This window comes from Phaenicophaeus curvirostris, chromosome 4 (genome assembly GCF_032191515.1).
Source record: "Phaenicophaeus curvirostris isolate KB17595 chromosome 4, BPBGC_Pcur_1.0, whole genome shotgun sequence".
Taxonomy (NCBI): domain Eukaryota; kingdom Metazoa; phylum Chordata; class Aves; order Cuculiformes; family Cuculidae; genus Phaenicophaeus; species Phaenicophaeus curvirostris.
This window is the reverse complement of record NC_091395.1, coordinates 41,810,369-41,823,574: the sequence shown is the minus strand read 5'-3', so window position 1 is coordinate 41,823,574 and position 13,206 is coordinate 41,810,369.

Genomic DNA, 13,206 nt, shown 5'->3' with positions numbered 1-13,206 from the left:
GAACCGGACACAATACTCCAGGTGAGGTCTCACAATAGAGGAATGGAGGAATAGAGAGGCAGAATCAATTCCCTTGACCTGCTGGCCACACTCCACACTTCTTTTGATGAAGCCCAGGATACAGTTGGCCTTCTGGGCTGCAAGCTTACTTTGCCCGCTCATGTTGAGCTTCTCATCAATCAGCATCCCCAAATCCTTATCTTCAGGGCTACTTTCAAACACATCATCCCCCATCCTGTATTGACCCAGATGTAGAACCTGGCACTTGGCCTTGTTCTAGCTCATGAGATTCACAGAAGCCCACTTCTCCAGCTTGTCCAGGTCCCTCTGGATGACATCCCACCATCCTTGCGGTGTGGCAACTGCACCACTCAGCTTGCTGTCATCTGCAAACTTGCTGAGAGTGCACTTGACCTTGCTGTCTACATCATTGATGAAGATATTAAATGTCACCGGTCCCATTACAAACCCTTGAAGGACACCACTTGTCACAGATCTCCATCTGGACATTGAGCCATTGACCACTACTGTTAACCACCCAATTTCTTATTCACTGAACAGTCCACCCATCAAATTCATATCTCTCCAATTTAGAGAGAAAGATGTTGTGGGGGACTATGTCAAAGGCTTTATAAAAATCCAGATAGATCACATCCACTGGATTTCCTGTGTCCGCTGCTGTGGTTACCCCATCACAAAAAGCCACAGGCTGGTCATATAGGACTTGCCCTTGGTGAAGCCATGCTAGGTATCCCAAACCACCTCGCACTCCTCCATGTGATTTAGAATAGCTTTTAGGAGGATATTTTCCATGATCTTCCCAGGCACAGAAGTGAGGCTGAGAGATCAGAAGTTCCCAGGGTCATCCTTTCTGTGTTTTTTAAAGTGGGCACCATGTTGCCCTTCTTCCAGTCACCAAGGCTTCCTCCAGATTGCCATGACTTTTCAAATATCATGGAGAGTGGCTTGGCAATCACATTGGCCAATTCCCTCAGGACTCTGGGATGCATCTCGTCAGGTCCCATAGACTTACGTATGTTCAGGTTCCTCAGATGGTCACAAACCTTATCTTCCCTCATAGTGAGAGGGCTATACTGCCCTGGTTCCCATCTGGTTGTACATTGTCCCAGGTAGGGTTAGGAGAGTGATTACAATGCATTATGTCCACATTCATTTAGTTAATTTTATATATATATATTATTTTTAATTAACAGCAATTTGCAAAGCATTTTTTCATCAAATGACATAAGTACTAAGCACTACTAACTGTACAGTGCAGAATCAGTACAGATGCATTACGAAAAGGAGATTCTCTTCTCTGTTCTCCCTTACTGACTTAAAGATGCTGAAGATCTAAGGGTTGTAGCCATGCATACTACAAGGTCATCTTAAGTACAATGTGATGTTGTCCGCAGTTTAAAAAAAATCTGTGAGCAGTCTGCTTAGTTGGTGACTTCTATTATTTTATAGAAATTAAGAGAAATTTGTGATGTTTTTAAAGATTTATTCTGGAGAATGTATAGGGGTACATTTCAGAGCTTTGAGCCGATCTGAGCCACACGACTCTTAATGAGAAAATCACAGCTAGAATGGCATGTAATAATCTGAAAAATTACCCCTTACTGTCTCTTTAGATTTTCTGTGTCATATGTTATGGTAATAAATAGTTCTCAGCATGATGTTGATTCAAAGGGGTATTGCTGCATCAAAGAAAGAACTTGCCTTTTCTTCATGATCTCTGAATAATGTTATTAACATATGCAGGGTCAGCTTTGAGCATCAGCAACCTATGTGACATGGGAGCCTGGACTTACCTTGATGTGAGTAAAATTAAATACACTTTTTTAATTTGCCTTTTCAAGTTGTGACTCTGAAAAGAAACTGAAAAAATATCTGTTTTTCTTTCAGCATTGCTGTTGACTACATTTACTGTGGTTCTGCCATGGTAAGTTTCAAAGCCTATAGTTTTTGAATTATTATAAAAAGTCCTCAGTCTTGAAGAATTCTAGAAAATGTATCAAATTGAATGAAGCAGCAGCTAGAAGACTCTAATCAGAATGTTTTTTTTTAATATAACTGTATATGATGAATATTGATAGTTTTGAACAGTTACTTTAAGTGCTAACATTGATCATTGCACAGAGTTGGACTCTAATCCTTATGGATCCCTTTCAGCTTCAGATATTCTATGATTCTCTGATCATCAAAAAAGGGAGGATCCAAGATTCATCCACACGTGCTGGGAGAAAAGGACACAGTTGAGGGTACTCTTGATTTTTCTTGCTACTTCAAAACTTAAAAAAATAACCAAAATGAGTAAAATCACCTCTCTCCAAAATAATACTGCTTTGTCATGGAGTTTTTTTCCCTTAATTTGTGAAACTACTTTTGAATAGATATGAACATGAGTAAATTGAGGAAGACATGGTTTGATCAGTTCTTTCTTCTACAATTTAGGGAGGATCTACTAATTTAATACATAGCAGAGAGGGTAGAATCAACAGAAGGTAATTGCAGGAGAGAAATTTTGGATTTATAACTCAATAGGCCTATTTAAAATTCTCTAGGTCTAGGTACAGATATTTTAAAGACATCATTCTATAAAATCTGATTAGAGAGATATCATAGATAAGTTATAATATTCACAGGTCTCATGTTATCAGGTCTTTTTATTTTAGTGTAGTGCTGTTATAGCAATTGAAATATATAAATAGTACAAGACCTAACTGTGGGCAATGTGCTCAGAATCCTATTTAATATATCAATTTAAACAGTGGGAGTTTGTTTTCCTGAAATATACAACTGCCTAAGCCTGCAGCTGACCCAGATTTAGTGGTGAATATTAAGTGTATTTTGCTTTGTGACATTAAAATTTGGTTTGCACTACCAATTTTTTTCTATTTTCACTCAAAACCCTAAAGTATTCTTAAAAAAAATCCAAACCCAACATTATGGCAAATGGAAAAGCAAGTAAAGATGTTACAACCATAGCCATAAGCAAAGAAGGCCAATTGTATCCTGGGCTGCATCAAAAGAAGCTTAGCCAGTAGATCAAGGGAGGTGATACTCCCCCTCTACTCTGCTCTAGTGAGACCCTTCCTGGAATGCTGCTTCCAGCTCTGGAGCCCTCAGCACAGGAAGGACATGGATTTGTTGGAGTAGGTCCAGAGGGGAGGGGTCACTAAAGTGGTCAAAGGCCTGGAACACCTCCCCTATGAAGAGAGGCTGAGACAGTTGGAGTTGTTCAGCTTGTAGATGAAAATACTCCAAAGAGACCTTATTGTGGCTCTTCAGTACTTGAAAGGGGTTTCCCAGAGACATTCGCTGGACATTCAGAGTCATGTTGGATGGAGCACTGAGCAACCTATCTAGATGAAGACATCCCTGCTCACTGCAGGGTGGTTGTACCAGATGATTTTCATGATCTCTTCCAATCCAAACCATTCTAAGATTCTATGATTGTAAGTTTTTTGCACAGAAATATGAATTGACTGCTACAATAAAAGCCTCTTAAAAATAGAATTTAATTGTGTATTGTTTAACTATATGAAACAGAATTCTGTTCTGGGCAGATACGACTAATAATATTTGCTTTTAAGAAAGGTATCTGGGCTAAAATATTAAGATATGGAGGAAGTATCTAATTAGGAGAATTTTAATTCTTTTGTCTAATACTATCACTCATCCCCATCAAAATAGAAAGAAATAAAAATCAGTAAATTTTTTAATAAAATGTGAGGGGGTTTTTGATATTAACACATTAAAATGTAATACTTCTTACTTGCTCGCCTTAGATCTCTTCCACATCCCTCCCTCTTTACATATATGTTGCACCTTTGAGATCATATAGATTTTTCTTCCATTTCTTATTTAGATTGAGAGGATTGTTGATTTTAATCCTGAACAATATTGACCAATGCACTATTCCTGCTTTGGTGGCTTCATTATTTTCATAGTTTCATCTAGTTGTCATATTATCCTTGAATGATCACTGAGAAAACTTTGGGTTATAGATTTTGAAACTGATTAAAATATCACATTCCTTTAGTATATTCCCTAATGTACAATCCTAATTCTTCACAAGATTTACTAGTATAGAAACCACTTGTTTCTGTGGCTTCAAGTTTGCATGGGAAGGAGGCAAGCTGAGCTTGCATCTCCTTGGGATGCAGCTGAAGTCAATACCTTTCTAAGAAAACAGATTTAATGTCTTCGCATCTACTCAGCTGCAGAATTGCATTTTCATAAATAATTAATTTATTTAAAACCTGAGAATTTGCTATTGTCAAGTTTTGTATGGATTTCAAACAAAATGAGAAAAGCTGGTTTCTAATGATTCCCTAGATCAAATAAAATTTGTTACAATACACATTCAGTTTTGATGAAACATATCTTACTGTGGCTGAATATGACAGCAAAGCAGCAGTTCCTCATTCACCTTTATTCTCCAGTTTAGTGTGTTCAGATAGACTTGACAACACACTTTAAAAAGTGATATTATTTACTTCAGACTAACCATGATTTTATTTAACATTATTTTACTAACTACGGGTTAGCATATGCTTTTTTACTGATGAAAATCTTATAAATTTTTTTAGCTAACAGATTTTAGTCATCTTTCTTGAGTGCTAAATTAGAGTGTCAAATTGCAAGAGATTAAAAGATGCATACAAATTTGATGTTCATAATTTAAAACCTAGGTTTAAAAAAACAGTTCTTTATTAATAAGTTCAGTCTTGTTAATACTGAAGATATTAATCAAAAGTCCTTTACAAAAATATATTTATTTGAAGAAATGATAGCTGGAGTATTGTTGTCTATCAAATACAACTATACTATTTCAGAAGTACTGTCTTCCTGTGTGTTTCAGAAGCTTAAAGAGACATAATTATGCATCTATCCCTGGAAAATAATGTATTTTTCTCTCATTATAAATATTTTTCCTTTTTTTCTTAAAAAAATTTAAAAATCCTGTTGCTTCAACTAAAGACTTCTATTCCAAAAGTTAATGCGTAAGTACATTCATTTTGTAACCAAATTTATGATAATTTGTGTTCTTGCTCTCAAATTTATACTAGCAACACCCTAAACCACAGACTTCAGGTTTTTGTATTTCCAGTCTTCAATGTATTTTGTTTGAAACTGTTTTTTTTTCATTGTTTATTATTGCATTTCATTTAGCAGTGTTTAACATACAGTAGCATATAATAGTGTAATAAAAGGCAAGATGAAATATTGACCAAGAAGTCCAAATCCTTTTCTTTTTCTCTTCCTTTGACCCATTTCTTTGTCTTGGAAGAATAGATAAAATTTGAGCTTAAACATCAAATTCTTTCAGGATTAAAACATGTTAAAAGAAAGTTTGCTTCCCTGTGAACAGATTTAATAATTACATGGCCAAAGCCTTCTCTGCTGGGCTGGTTTTGTGTCCTTGATTTAACATGAAAACCTGAGAAAAATCTGAATGAGGTGAAAGAATATTTGCTTTCTACTTGTCTTAGCTTTTCCATATTTTGATCGTCTTCTCATCTGTAAACCCACCAGAAAACAGAGACTTTAAGCCAGTTATGCTTAATATACTGAGCAACGTCTCTGTGCAGAGCCCATGAAACTTCCCTTCTTCATCTGTAAGCCCTGTGTCCTCCCGCATTTTCACTCACTAATCTGTTTCCTGGACTGTCCTTTCTCTGTTTTATTGGATTAAGAAATGACTTATGCCAAACTGCTTTGTGGTGAAATGTGATTTTCATATGAATATTTGGTCTTAAAGGCTTTAGTGGATACAGAAGAGATACTATCACATCTTTAATAAACTTGTCTTTGAATCTATTGAGTTATGTCATGTGAATATTCCCTTGAGTCTTCAGAATTTTAGTAGAAATAGAAGAGCTACTATCACATCTTTAATAAACGTGCTTTTGAAACTACTAAATTATCTCCTTTTCCAGTGTGTAATGGTGCCTATATGTGGAAAAAAATGCCCAAGTTGATGAGCTATCCTGAAGAATGGATTTCATGCATAATCTAGTCAGTCTATACTCCCTTGGGTTTAGTGTCTGACAGTTTCCCTGACTCTATGCCACCAGACTAATTTGTGTTCACTTGCTTTGCTTGAGGAGCTGACGACAGTACTCATGAAGAGAAGACAATCTTAAGTTTCCACACTTTGCTGGTTCTGATTTAGGTTTGATTTATTCCCAATAAAACTTATTGAGGTTTTCTTATTTGTCCTTACATTTTAGCAATACAATGTTTCTTGCATTCACAGAATATTTCATAATTCTTTTCAAGTCAGTAAAAATGTCTCTAATATCGAAACATCACTGCCGTTTTATTTCACAACCATTTGTTTTTGTCTATGAGATTTCTCTTTTAAAATTACACAAATTGAGCAGAAAGAAGTATCATTATTTATTTTCTTAGTTCTTGAATGGTCTTTTTATTTGATACAGTCAACATACCCAACCACTCTGCTTCATTGGCAGGAGCCACATTCCCAAGACACCAGTTAATTACAAGTTCATTTCATGTTCTTATTGAATTTTTATGCTTAAAAATGTATTTTCTTATATCAAAGTACACTAATACCTTACTTAAATGCTGCATTTCAAATCAACTGGTTTTATATTTTACTGTTTTCTTGCATTATCAGAGTCTCTGGGAAGATTTTTTGTTTAGAAAAAAAGTATCAAGAGTTTCAATATATTAAGAACTAATCAATCATCCACAGATTTGATCAACATGAATTTAGCTATTCATTAACCCTTTTATTCTGCCCTCAGATTGCTTACTACTATTAAATTATTTAGTTTTTATAACATTTGTGTCAGTTTACCATTTCCATAAGTCCATTCTTGTTGACCTCTCTCTGTCTGCATAGCTTTCTAGGCTTCTCCCTTTTACTGTGCAGGTGCTGACATAAACACAATACTGGTAAATTACTGGAAAATACTATAATATTTTTGAAAGTGAAGAAAATAATTCACGTTGGTGTGCCTATTTTTCAGGATGTAAACTGCATTCATGATTGAAATATTTTTAAAGGACATTTAAAACAGTAAGTGGGTAAGGTAGGAGGCACACATAACATACACATCTGGTTAATAGAACGTGATTTGTAATTAGTAATCTGTGTTCTTAGCTCATGTGAGTTGTCCACAAAACACTATTAATGACTGGAAACTATTATTATCAGACCAGTGCCTGGTTCTGTAAAGGCAGAACTTTTACTGTGCACATACTTCTTTGGGTGTATTCACTGCTGCCTTATGAAATTATATGTACACCTTAAATCCTGTTGGAATTTTTGTCTCCACCAAAGCTGAGTTTTAAAAGCTTCTTGATCTACACAGTCAAACAAAAGAATGTGAATTTTATAAAAACTTAGTCATACTGTTTTGACATTTCTCTTTTCTTTGAGTCAAATAGAAATGTAATTCCAAATATCTGAATAATAAAAAATAATATTAAAAAAACATAGAACCCCATGCTGTAGCAATCTGTGAATGCTGTCAATACAAATACAAATAAATACTTTCTACACATTTCTGGTGGTACTTACTGTATTGCTTATAAATCAGAGAAAATTGTAGGTGTCGAGGATACAGTTGGTAAATATTCATTAAGTACCTAATTTAAATTCCCAGTCATGACAAAATTCAAAAGACACACCCTAGTCATGACATTAGTGGTCAATTCATACTGTAGTCAGAGATTTGAGTGCAAGTTATATCACTGTTTCAATTCACACTGTTATCTAGTTTATTTATAACAGTGGGGCCAGTTAGCACACACAGCAGTTTCAGTATAGCAGCTCAGGCTTCAATGATAAGAAATTTCCTTACTATTTCCACAATTTCACAGATGACTTTGGAAGTCTGTGAAGGCACAGTGTTCAAATTAGCTAGTTTATTGCCAGTTCAGCTGTTCTAAATGAGTTGCAATCACATGGAGTAAATGAATACGAATCAGTACTATACAGTCTGCTAAAGAAGTGTCCTGTGCAGTATTTTGAAAGTATGATTAAGAGATGCACACAGTTAGAAAGAATTATAAAACTTTTACCATAGTCTTTGAGATGATTGATATTCCTAGAGACATGTGAATAGGAGAAAAGTCTTTGATTCTTTACTCCAGAGCAGATGGATGGGAAAGATGATAAGAAAATGAAAATGAAAGGAAGGACAAAAAAAAAAAGTAAGACGAAAAGAAGAAAAGTTGATCAAAGGAGATAAAGACAGAGCAACTAGAAATCTGCAGCATCCTGGAAAATGAAAAAGTCCCAGTCAGCACAGTTATTGTATTTACTTTATTTGTTTGTTGAAGAAGCGTCCAGGAAAACAGGGAAGGTTGCAGGCTGCCTCAGAAGACTACAGAACTCAGAGACACATTTTTTTTTGTTCTGTGTTTTGGACCCAGATCAAATACACATGTTTAAGAGGCTATTTTATCTAATTAAAATTGGCACAAACATAAATTGCAGAAAGAAGAGCATGTATCCTCTCTTCTTGTTGATAGTTATTTGTTCTCATCTCTCCCCAGGCCTCTTCCATGTTTTTTATAAGTTTTCTAGGGGAGTGCTGATGGGTTAGTTTTGAGCTAAGCGCACTATGCCTTTTGCCTTGAGACATACAAGGAAGGAGGAGGGAAGTAAGAACACTTCCTGGTTTTGCAATTGTTGCTTGTTTATACTGCCCTAAAATGACTATCAAACCAGTCGGCTAACAGGGAGTTTTTCTATTGAATTATATAATACAAAATTTACTTTAAAATCATAATTTTAAAATTATAATAAAATAACTTTAAAGTTCTAAAACACATACGTAACAGTTGTTAAAACAAATAATTATATAAAAATGTAAGGTAACTGTACAAACAAGGGACATTTCTAATTCCAATACCTCCTTCTGATGAACAATTGTGCATTCACAAAGAAAAGAATAGTTTCCAATTAACGTTCAAGATAAAATCCATCTCATTAATTCAATATAAATGTCAATAGAAGTAGAAATTTCATACTGAATTATATATATAAAAAAAAATAAAAAGGCTGGTTAGGTGGGCTTGTAAACCAAGTCTAAGGATGACAGAGAAAAAAAATGTAGCTTCTGGGGGGAAATGGGATGAGATGCTGACACGCTGAATTCTCAGCTTCTTCTGTGCCCACCTAAAGAAGTGCCTAGCAGGCTGCTTGCTTCTCACTGCTTCTGTTGTCCACCCCTTTTCCTGACAGTGACCACACTGTCAATTTCTTCCACATCCCTTCTCCATCCTTCCCTGGCCTCGCTGCGGTGTTCTTTGTCCCTGACACCTCAGCTCCCAATTTCACTTGTAAGACACACAAGTCCAAGGAAGGCTCTGCCCAATTGCTTTCAGTGCCTAAATACAAGAAGCCAGAATTTTTTGGGGCAGGGTGAATAGTTAGGGTAGGTTTGCTTTAATTACATCAGAAACTCATCCGGTCCTGGAGACTTGAATCCCTAGAGTGTCATGGCTGGGGTAAGGACAGCAGAGAAAATGGCTGGTAATATCACAATACCTTCCTAATGTTCTGCATGCATTATAAAATGTCCATCTTATTAGTGACACCAAGTCTTGAAAATAATCCCCCTGTCATGCAGCAAGGAGTCCGTGGAGAATAAGTGTATTTTCCAAGGCAGTTTACATTTTATTCAGACTTTTGAAGCAGGTAATGAGCAAACAAACAAACAGCCTTGCTAAATGTTACTCAAGTGCAACCAGAAATAAACAAAATTCTACCTTAGAATATGTGTTTCAAGTGAAATGATAAAAGAAGGAAAATTGCTGGAGGTTTTTTTCCATTGTTAAGCTAGTACTTTTAATTCCATTTCTGTGACACTTATATATTTTGTTTTATTAATTGTCCAGTAAAAGGAACTTGCTACTGCAAAACAACATACAAGCACCTATATTATTTGTGATTTTTAAAGTAATTAATGGGAATGTATCACTGAGTTCATACAAAACACAACTGATATAAAGAAACCTCTTCCTCCGTTTTCCTTAAAGTTTTAGACTCTGTCTTAAATGTATTTATTACTTAATGATTGGCATAAAGGCACTTATTTGCACAGCTGGGATAATGTCTGTTCACAGGGACTCAGAGTGATATATTCTGCAATTGCTGCTAATCTATTTTATCTAAGTGTTTGTTCTCAGAGGCCAATGTCTGTCTGGAAAGTTCTTGTGTGTTAGAATGAACGTTATTTCTTTCAGTGGTTTCTATTTATCACTGTGCTGTGGGACACTGCTGGCAATTTAAAAAAGAATAATGCCCTCCAGGTTAGAGACCAACAGCAGGAGCTGCTCCCATAAAGACGAATGTACTAAAGATTTATCTGCTTACCTATGTAATTTTTCCCTCTTTGAGATACCGAGGGATTTTTGTGCATCATTTGCTACTGATTTGTAAGAGGTTGTTGTCTAAAGTAAAGAAACATGACACCTAACCCAGCTCTTACCAAAAATTCTTCATCTTTCAGACAGTATGAAGACAGCAGAAAATATTTTATCGTGAAATATATTTGCAGAGCTCCTAATGAAGCTACTAAAACATATAACTACCTTAGTGACCATGAGTATGTTAACAGTGAGGGAATAGCAGCTGTCATGTTTCCAGGAGGTATTCCCAAGTTTTAAAGACAGGCTGTGCATTTAAAACTTCCACTTACAGAAAGTATTGATGAAAGCCTAAGAATCAGTGCTCTGTCGTATTAATTAGTTTATTATAGATTTCATTTGGTTTTGTATATTGAGTTGGCATATGGAAGCCTCATTAGATATAATGACAGGTTGTTTTCAGCACTTATTAAAAACAACAATAACTAAAGATTTTAAAAAGTACTGAGAACAATTTTAAAATTTAGACATGTAGGAGTAACATCATCAATTATAGATTTTAATATGTTGGATATTGCAGAAACATTGCATGCAAATAAACTGAAAATTTACATTAGGAATAACATTTTATGCAGGTAATTCTTTGTAGACTTGTATGTGTGTAGGGGGCATATATATAAAAACTATATGCAAACTGCAAATATATTTTAGAATAAAAATTAAAGTTATCATAATAGATGCCTACTTAACTGGCATTCAGGGCATTTTTATGGAAGACATATTTCTGGGTAATGATTTTGAGCCCTAGATTCTGACATATGTCAAGCAGGCCTGATTACAGTCACCTGAAACGTTACTGGAAAGTAAAATTAAGCACTTACAAAATAAACCTGAACACTTGACTTTTTTTTCATCAGTTCCTAAGCAGTGCATTATGATCTCCTGAAAAAGATCTGGATTGTTTAAATGTTGCTGCTCATCAGTGTTCTTCTAGTGATTGAGTAATAAAAATATAGGTCTGTACCTCTTTCCAAATATCTGCTTACAAAAGTAGGTTCACCTAGTTTCTTCTTGCTAAAAAATTAAAAATCCTCTAAAGTAATGTTTAGAAGAGTGAGTGAAAACAAATAAGCTAGTAAATGGGAAACTTTGTTAGGAGGCAGACTGAGTGAGAAATAGATGATATACTGCAATTACAGAAAACATTTCTAGTTTTAATTTCTTACACAACAACCAAATTCAGACTGCTTCTAAAATGAATCTGAAAATTAAAATTCATGGATTTTCTCCCTGCAGATAAATAAGGAAAGAATAATAGTTTATCTATTAAAAAAAGTATTAAAAATTATTTATATATAAAAAAGGTTTTTATTTTACTTACACTTTTTGTAATCTGATTAAAATCAACATAGTTACATATTTTTTAGTTTTGAATTTGGTCCTAAACTCATATAACTATGATAGTCAGGTTATTTGTCTCAAGTAGCTTTGATTAGAAAGGCTTTTCTAATGCAAAATCAAAAGCCATATCGCAATCAATAAAATCTTCTAAAATCTGTGTGAATAACTGTATCAAGAATCAAACAATAAATGCAATTAAAATTGCTGTTCTTTTGCATAATATTCTCTAATCTAAAGCATTTAATATTTGTTTTTCCAGTGCAATAACTTAATTGATTTTATGCTACTGTATTCTGGTATATGATTTATATTTAATTTCTTGCTGTTCAATTAACAGTATAATAGATTTTAGTTCATCAGGGATACTGCATCTTGCACAGTGTTATCTCTTCTGAAGGTGACAGTCAGTCTTCATCAAGCCAGCTTTAAACTCATTCAGTTCTCAACATTTGACATCCCAGCTGTAAACCTACAAATTCCCTTTGCAGTTTTTTATTTTATTCTAAGTAGTTCAAATACTGTGTCAACTTTATTTGTATTCTAGAATTCAAGAAAATAAAATTAGTAGAGGGCAGAGGTAGGTACGTTATTTAATGAAATTAAAAACTGTATGAAATAGATATTCATTTGCTTTTGGAAAATAACAAGAGGAAAGGAAATTGTGATACAAAGAGAATACTTAGAATGTTATGACTTCTCAAAAGGTTTCCTGCCACTACTAAAAAAACGTTTGGACCAAAAGGTATGGACCAAGAAGCAGGAAGCTAAGCTGGTACTGAAGAGGATTAAGAGATCTGTAGGAGATATAGGAAAATAAGGGATGGTATTTTCATTTAAATTAAGCAAGTTACACATGACTTTTGGTGAAATAAGATTATAGACACTGTCTTCAGATTTTTACTGGTTTTTGTATTGAGGTTACATTTCAAACTTGAATATTCTGGTGGATGAAGAGAATGATGTTCACATTTTCTTCCAGGGAAAGGAGTGATTTGAAAAAAAATCTGGAAAGTTAGACTATTATAAACAAGAGAGAGTAAACAATAAATTGAACAGGGATAGAAAGACAATAGAGAGTCCCGGGAACATTTTTTTGGTGACAATTTAATAGAACTATCATTTGCTTTAAATAATAAATAGTTCCACAAACACTGCAACTAATAGAGTTATGTTTCCAAATGACTTGTGTTTCATTGAATGGCTTTTTAAATGAAGTAAACTAAGCCTGTAGCATGTTCCCTGTCCTTATTAAGCACTAGAGCTCTAATATGAGGAGGGGAAGTGAAAAGAAGAATGACAGTGAGATGACGTCTAATAAAGTTCCAACTTTGATTGAAGCTTTTCTAGAATTGAGGCATTTATCATTTCTCTCCTATCTACATTCTTCAACATGAGAATGTGTGTATTCAATAATAATTCAGTTCATACTCCAATCTTTCCCTCTGT